We start from the raw sequence: 8,471 nt of genomic DNA on the forward strand, positions 1-8,471 counted from the left end.
CAAAATGAAGCTGTAGGAGTCTTTTTAAAAAGTTTGTTATATGTCTGAACAAGTTACTGTTCCAGAAAGAGGATTTTTCAGCTGGCAAGCATTGGATAATATTAATAAATAGTGCTGATAGCTCTGCCTATAGGAGCCTTATACTGTGTATGTCTGTCATTCCTAAAATACTGATGAGAAGGCCACACAATGTGGCAAACCATTCCCTGTGTTTTAACTGCATCTTTAGTTACATGGTGGCTTTCATCTAGATAGCAAAACCAAAATGTGTGTTAATTGCATCCTTTGTCAGTGTGCTGTTTTAAACCCACAATTAATAATAAGCTGATAGTAAGACTAAATAAAACTAATGTAATTTTCAACTAAAGTATTTTAATGGTATGAAATACTAAGAAGTAAAGAATTTATCTGTGCCTTGCTGTTATAACAAATGCTTTTAAAATTCTTTAGGCAGCTGATGACTTAAATATTTTATGAAGCAAAATTTATCTTGAGTAAAAACTCAGGTTACAAAACACTTATAATTTGATTGAAAAGGCTTTATCATTGCTTTCTAGAAATAGCTGATAAAAATGATTTATGAGACTTGAAAGTTTGCTGCACTAGCTGCAGAAATTTCTATGCATGTACTACATGTAACAAAAGAAGATAGTGTGGGATTCACAGAGGGTAACGTAATTGCAGAAGAGCAGGCAGTTCTTCAGAGAAGAGCTGAAAGATCAAGTTATGGTGAGTGTCTTACAAGCCAGATATTCACAATATTAGTAATTGCAATAAATGAAAATAAGGGAACATTTTTATGTATACATCAAAGTATAGGAAATGCAAATTGGGAATAATTTTTAAGGAGCTTTCATAAATCTGATGCATACTTGGCATTGATGAGTTGTATTTGCACGTTTAGAGTGGGAGAAGGAGGAGGAAATCATAATTAGGTCGTGAACTTGTTCTAGGGTTAAGTAAGAGCCTGTTGAAAAAAAAGGATAGCCCATGTCACAACACCCTTCCCTGGGTTTTGAAGTTGTTGGATTCATTACTTACATGATTGTTTCTGAAAGGATTTTCAGTGACACTGGTATTCCCTGACTCTGGAAAAATACTGGGAGAAATGAAAATAAAATAGCCACTTTTCTCCATAGTTTTCAAAAGTTAAAACTCTGCATCAGCTTTGTATCTGCACATAGGTAGGTGTCAGTGCAATTTTGACCCAAGAATTCCTTTGGTCTAGCAGATAAAATGGCTCTGGGTGTGTAGGTGTAATGGATTTTTCTTCCTTACTCAAGGTGTTGAAAAGATCAATTTTTCCTAAAAGAGTGCAACTTTTAGGGGATATTTTGTTCTTACTTCTTTATATACTTGATCTCTACTTGTTTCCCCTTCTCTGGCTTCACGGTACAGATGTGGAGATGTGACTGAGAGTTCTCTAATGGCCTGTGAATGCCATATGTTTGTGTTGTTAACTAAAAATATATATTATTTTCAGGTTTTGTTGAATTTCATCGAGGTTCTTGTCAAACGGCTTCTTCCCAGGAAATGAACAACTTTATTCCTTTTGATCCAGCCATCAGTTGGAAATCTAGGTTGAGGTTCAGAAGTGGAGTGCAAATATGAGGTCTAGAAAAGGTGTCAGTTCTCTGTGGTTGGTGGACTCCTTCAGTACCTCTGTTCCTGCTGCGACCTTGTGAGAACAGCTGTGTTTGTCTCTCTCTGTCGATTAGGGCGGCGGTGGGACAGCAAGTCAGGGAGATGAAACGCTGCCCTGTATGGCCAAAGGACTTATTTAGCAGACTGCCCTTTGCAGGTGCATCAGTATAACGTGTGCTCCTGCCTGCCTGATCAGGGCCTGTTTTCAGCTGCTGTCTCAAGCTCATCTGTGCTCAGCTGCTTTTATTTCAGGAAGCTGCAACTCGTGAGATCTCCTGCTAAGCACTGCACGAGACCCTCTTTGCATAATCGGTCATTTGTAATGGCTGGCTTCACAGTAATTATCTGCTGGTACAGTTTTGGCCTTGTTTAATTTTTCTGTAACCAAATAGATAGCTTTCTTCAGAATACTAATACAGAGCACATAAACACATTGTTTCTCTAAGGCCCATAAGATCAGATTTTACTATCACCACTTAACCTAACAACTTTACACATGTGGTCAAGGATTTGCTACTAACGAAAGCATGACATTGTTTGTGCTTTATTTAGGAAATAAATGTAAGCACTTGAGTTTATTGCTTTTATTTCTTCCAAATATTGTTCCTCACCTCTCAGGGCAGCTTAAGGAATAGAAGTTTTGATTCAGTTGTTATGATACCAGATATACACGTGTGGTAAGGACTACTAAAGCAAGACGCTCAAAACTTAACATGATGTAGAAGTGTACAGGGTTACCAATTATCATCTTGTCTCTAAAGATAAGCATTAGCTGAAAATGCTGTAAGACAGGAGTCAGCAGTCAGCTAGGGGTACATGAAGATTTTAGACTTTCAAGTGTTGGATCAGCAGTATTTCATTAGGCATTATATTGTGTGCTTTGCCTCTTTCTGTGTCAGTCTCCCACAACTGGAACCCGCTACTGCATCCAGATCTCTGGTTATTCCACAAAAAGGGTTTGACACAGGTTTTGTTGAAGTTTTTTATGTGCCTTTGCAGGATTATTTGTCCAAAAGTTTAAAGTACCACACTGAAGATAAATGATTCAAGTTCTTGAACCATAAAATACGTGTTTTTTCTCAAAAAGTTCCCATGTACTGATACATTTTTTATTTCTTAGCGAACATAATCAAATATCCTGCATTTTCTCAAAGCCACAAGTATGCTGGAGGAGGGAGTGAATATCAGTGAGAGGACTTTTTGTGGTACTCTTTTATTCTCAGTTCTTGATCAGCATTATCTTTCAGGTGTCATATTCATTGTTTGAGAGCTGAAGTGAGCTAGAACACCTCTTAGCAAGTTTTCTAGTGCTGACCCGGCTGCCATTAAAGTGTCAGGAGAAATTACTACCTCTCCAAAACACCAGTTTGATCAGTCCTAGTGCAGTAATCTGGAAGGAATATTCGCTGTTGGAGTCCTGTCGAAAATACTTGAGGACTAAGAGGATGTGCTGTTAAACCTCCTTCAGTGCTCAGCTTCATTGAAATAGATGGCTGGGACTATGAAAGTAATTTTTACTCTCATTCTGAAGCACTTACCTGAGAGAAAGTGCTACCCTATCAAGCCAGGAATAGATGAGCTTTCCAGTCCAGTGTGATTAATGGTAGCTATCCATCTCAGGGATGCTTGAGGGAGACTGCCTAACAGAGCCAGCAATGTGGGCATTGATTCTATTCTGTACTCTGAGTGATGAAAGTGTTGGAGTGCCTTGGTTCAGCACATGAAGATTGGCAAATACTCCAAAAATATTTTTTGGTGTTTTTAAGCCTTTTGTGATTTTTAAACAAATATTGTTTAATGAGAGTTTGAACTTCAGTCTTTGATAATTGTGAACATACATTGTGCTAACTTTCTATATACTCTTGGAGTTTCACTTGGCCATTTTTTAAACAAGAGCTGCCTTTTAGTTAAACTTCCTCCTTAAATATATGTTTCGTGTTGTGTAACTCTACAAATATCAGGAAAATCACAGTGCTGTCACATATTTCATGCTGTTCGTGCACACAAAGTGCTGAGCAATGGCAAGGCAGCTGCTGCAGTATGGTTATTGCTAATCAATCTAAATAAATTTGAGAATTTTATTGCGGTTTCTCTCCAAAACTGTCAGCATGAAGTATACAAAATCTCTTGTTTTGTAGCTCCAATGAAGCCTGTAATGAGGTGAAATTCCTAATGTTCTATAAGACATCTTATCATGTGGTCTCTAGATCTGTCAGTAAAATATGCCTTGATTATAAGTAAACTGAGAGAGCTTTTTCATTTCATTATAGTACTTTTGTTGGCTCTATACTTCTGGGGAACTTTTTTCTTTTCAATTCATCATATTTCTGCTGCTGCTGCTGCTTCCAGTCTCTCCACTGGAGTTTTTATGTGGCTTCTAGACCATTCCAATTCTCTTTCAGTCATGTGTATTTGCCCAGTGTCTTGGATGTCATGCTTAACAGTTTTTGTATCTTCTGTAGGAAATGCCACCATTTGCAAAGAGTCCATGCATTGCACTCAGCTTTATTATTGCTGGGAATCCTCCTAAGCCAACTGCTGACTGAGGAGTTAAGGGGGCTGGAAAATTAGGCAGAACAAGTAAGTGTGTGAACAATGTAAATGTTTATCTCTGTGCAGTTGGGTTACAGGGATTTCTTTTTTACCGAAGGAGGCCTGATATTCCAAAGCTTGTAACAGTGTATTCGCTGATTGCTTAGAAAAATAAGTGCCTGCACTGTGCTCCAGTCTCTTTCCCAGGTAAGAACCACTTTATTTACTACAAAGCTGATAATTACAGGATTTGAGGAAATTAAATATGAGACTGCTGCTAAAGCTAAATATATTTCTTTGCATTAATTTGACTGAAAAGACTTAAATTAGCTCAAGGAGAATCATGAGTGGTTTTGGTTTTGTCTCTAAAATAAGTTTTCCATAAGATATTTTGTGGGTGTGGCTGCAAGGCTATTTCCTCTGAAGCAAAAACTGAAGCACTTCAAATATTTATGTCACAAACATTACAAGCTTTTTAGTATCTGAAGTGGAAGACATTTTTCCTTGCTGTAAGGAGTACACCTGTTGATGGGTATTGAGAAAAAGCCATTATTTAATCATAGAATCATAGAATATACTGAGTTGGAAGGGACCCTTCAGGTTCTTTGAGTCCAGCTCCTGACCCTGTGCAGGACACCCCAAGAATCACACCATATGCTTGAGAACATTGTCCAGACACTTGAACTCTCCCCGGCTTGATGTTGTGACAGCTATGATTGAAGGATAGCAGGTACCCACATGGATTACTGTTCAAGGGCTAAAAATCCCACGTTATCAAATGTGAGATTTGTCCAACTCTGGTATTGAACTTTTAGGCACTTGATTTAAGTATACTTGTTTTGGTCATCTGCTAGTTCTACACAGTACAGCTGACTGGCCCTCTAGACATACTCTGCTTTGTCAGTCCCTGGAAACAGCCATGTAAGTAGGAAAATATTTCAGATTAAGAAACATATCTGTCACTGCATCTGTGACTGGGAGATACATTTCCATCTTTCAAAGCCACAAGACCACTTTCTGGGTTCAGTTCTGCACAATATGGTGGAGAGTTCTGATACGTTTTTAATTAATTTTCTGAAGACTGCAGTCATTAGGGCCTCTACTTGTACATATTTAAATGGTTGTGAGTCTTGGATTAAAAAATTCAAACAAACCAACTAAAATAAACACAGAGAACCTAGAAGCAAACAACTGTAAATTTGAATGCTAATCTCCAGGCTAGTCTGTGGTACTTGAGTCCAGTTCGTGTCTCCATTAACTGGTACACTTCACCTGCAGTTATGTAACATACATGGAACTGTAACAGTTGTCTTTGCAAGGGAATATTTCAAATAAATCATTCCTAGATGGCTACTGGTAATGACAAGCCAGTATTTACCTATATAAAACACCAATACCTATATTGTTGATTAACATTTTTTGGTACCACTCTGATGGCAGAGGTAAGAAGAGGAGTCAGCCTGGTTTTACATCTCATCACTTCTGTTTTCAGCCAATTAAAAAACTGCCGACAAACAAAAGAATCCATGAATGACAAGACTTTGTTTCAGCCTGTTGAGTGCAGAATGGTCAGCATTTGCCCTGCAACACTGCTGCAAGGGGTGATGGGCTGAGTGTAGACTGCAGGATGCATCAAGTTTCTGGTGCACTCAGCTTCAGCATAGCCCTATGCCCAAATGTATGCAGGGAGGAGAGCCAAGTGTGCACTTGGAGAATGATGTAGACTCATCCTGTTTGATGGCTAGGGATCAGTGAAATCCAGTTCCCATATGTCACCTCTTGATTTACTATGAAGCTACTGTGGAAAATTGTCAGCACACAAAGCAGATTTATTTCTTCTAATAGTTTGTGTGAATTTTTTTCTCTATTCTTGGGATTCTTGACCAGCTGTTGCCACAGAGTAGCTGCAACAGTGCATGAAAATATTCCCTGTAGAAGCAACTAGTGCAGCACAGTGTGGAAGATACCACTGCTTGCTTATAGGATTGGTGAATTGACTGCTGGATAACCTTGCAACAGAGCACTTGAGATATGACTTAGCAGCCTTTAATTTGTGTTCCAATTTGAGCCCCAGGATGGTTTTCTAAAACCCATGGATATGGCTCCCTAATGAAAAACTGTAGATAATGTAGTCCCTGTAATCTTTTGATTCTTCTGTCAAAACTCAACGACTGGCTGAACCCCAATTTATAATATAAACCTGATCCACCTTAGAATGCAATTGGCCTGACTTTAAAATATATTCTGTTGGTAGAGAGCAACCATGCTGCCTTTTCCCAGTAAAATGAAATGTTGCTGAACACAGTTACCCAGTTACTCTGTAAAAGCCAAATATACTGCACTCAAAGTTGTGCTTTATAAGCCAGAGAAATTCTTAGTGATCCCAAAATCTGAAATCTGCTACAGACCTTTTTGAATTCTAGAATGTGTGAGCAGTGGATGTTAGATTATTAGACAAAAAATATTGCTGAGCTTGTTATATTTTCAAAGGCACAATAGTTTTAAGAAATAACTTTTTGCTGGAAAAAATTATGTATAAGCATAAAATATTTCATTCTTCCAGAGAACTAGCTGGGCAGTATATATGTAAGCACATGAGGTAAGGACAGTGAACACACAGGTTGGATTTGGTTCCATAAATATGTATTTAGCAGGTGTGTGCCATCCTACAAGCACAGCCTTATGCTCCATAAAGGAGAGCTGGAGGAGCACAGTGTAGTTAATCATCAATGCTTGTGTGAATCAGCATGAATAGTCTTTAGAAAGAGTGAGAATTCTATATTCAGCTTGAGAGTTTACAGCTTTTATACAATATGCCTTTTGAGTAAAACTAAGCACAGTTCTTCACATGCATTGTGGGCAATTATATTCTTTGTTGCATGTGAAATGGAGAGTACCAGCCTCTTCTGCCACAGAAATGTTAAGTGAAGTGATTAACTTTTCTACTGGAGTGGGAACTTAGTCTCTCAACTTTTGATTATATAAAGGATCCAAGTGCTATATAGGAATGGGTAATTACCAAGAGATGCTGTTCACATGGGAAAAACAATATAAACTTTTTATTAAGGTTCTTACTGAGGAATTCTTATCATCCATCAGCCAAATAGATTTGCTTTGAGCTGACTGCAACTATATATTTTTTTCTTTCATCATTCTTGATGTTGCAATAAATTTTACAAATTTATAGGAAGCACTCTGTTATCAGGTACACATTTGAGAAGCTGCTGGGCATCAGCACATCAGAGTGTAAGCAATAAAATAGACGCATGTACTGTGCATGTGGAAGTCAGATAAACAGTTTGAACCTCCTCCTAGCTGACTAGAAGTAAAGGTTTTGAGATATCCATAGACAAATTGTGAAGAGAAGCACCTTTTTATCACGCTTTCACAGACATCCTTTGAATGGTGTTATCTGTACCCCTTTATATTATTTTAGTAGTTACCTCAGAGAAATGCAATTTGAGATCCTTTGTTTCCAAACCTTCTGGTTTTGAGACTGGATATTTTAATTCCCATGCATGTCATTACTATAGTAGTTTTGTAGGTTCTTTGCACACAGTTTAAAATCACTTATGTTTTCTCTTTCTTAAAACTGGGCATAAACAAGTCTCCGGTAACACCATGACTTATAATGGAATTCTGTGAAAGATTGACCTGAAGTTTTATTCTTGACAAGTGAAGACAAACTGTTGGGAGTTTCAAGACTGGGAGTTTCGAGATTTACTCCTAATACCTAACATGGTACTGAGTTGGATCAGATTGTGTTCAGATATATATTCTTTTTTGACTACTTCTACTCCCCTTTTTCTGTGTTTTACTATATTGTAGTAATCCTGTAGAAAGCAGTGGAGCTGTCCTCTGGAACCACAACTCTTGAGGCTTCTCTGCACTGTTGCGTCAAGAATTTTGCCTTTCTTTATTGTTTCCTCCTCGAAAAGGGATGCGCTCAGCGCAGAACTAATGATGACATTAAGGAGTGAGATGCTCTCCTATGAGATGATGTGAGGCTTGCCAAATGCCTATTTAGACTGCACTAATGCACAGTGGGCTGTTTGAAGTGGAAGCCTGCCAGTGACCTACTGGTGCTGTTCGTGCCTGGGAGCTGGTGCTGTCATTGCCTGGCCCCGTCCCCAGCCTCCCCACTCATCCCTGCTGGCTCCAGTGCTCGTGGCTGCAGGAAGGTGCCTCAACCACCTCAGTGGCTGCAGCTCTGACCCTCTCCCCATGCTGCTTGGGAAGCCAAAGTACCTAAATAACACTGTCTTGTTTCACTATCCAGCTGCTTACTGTGAATG

This window comes from Haemorhous mexicanus, chromosome 3 (assembly GCF_027477595.1).
Source record: "Haemorhous mexicanus isolate bHaeMex1 chromosome 3, bHaeMex1.pri, whole genome shotgun sequence".
Taxonomy (NCBI): domain Eukaryota; kingdom Metazoa; phylum Chordata; class Aves; order Passeriformes; family Fringillidae; genus Haemorhous; species Haemorhous mexicanus.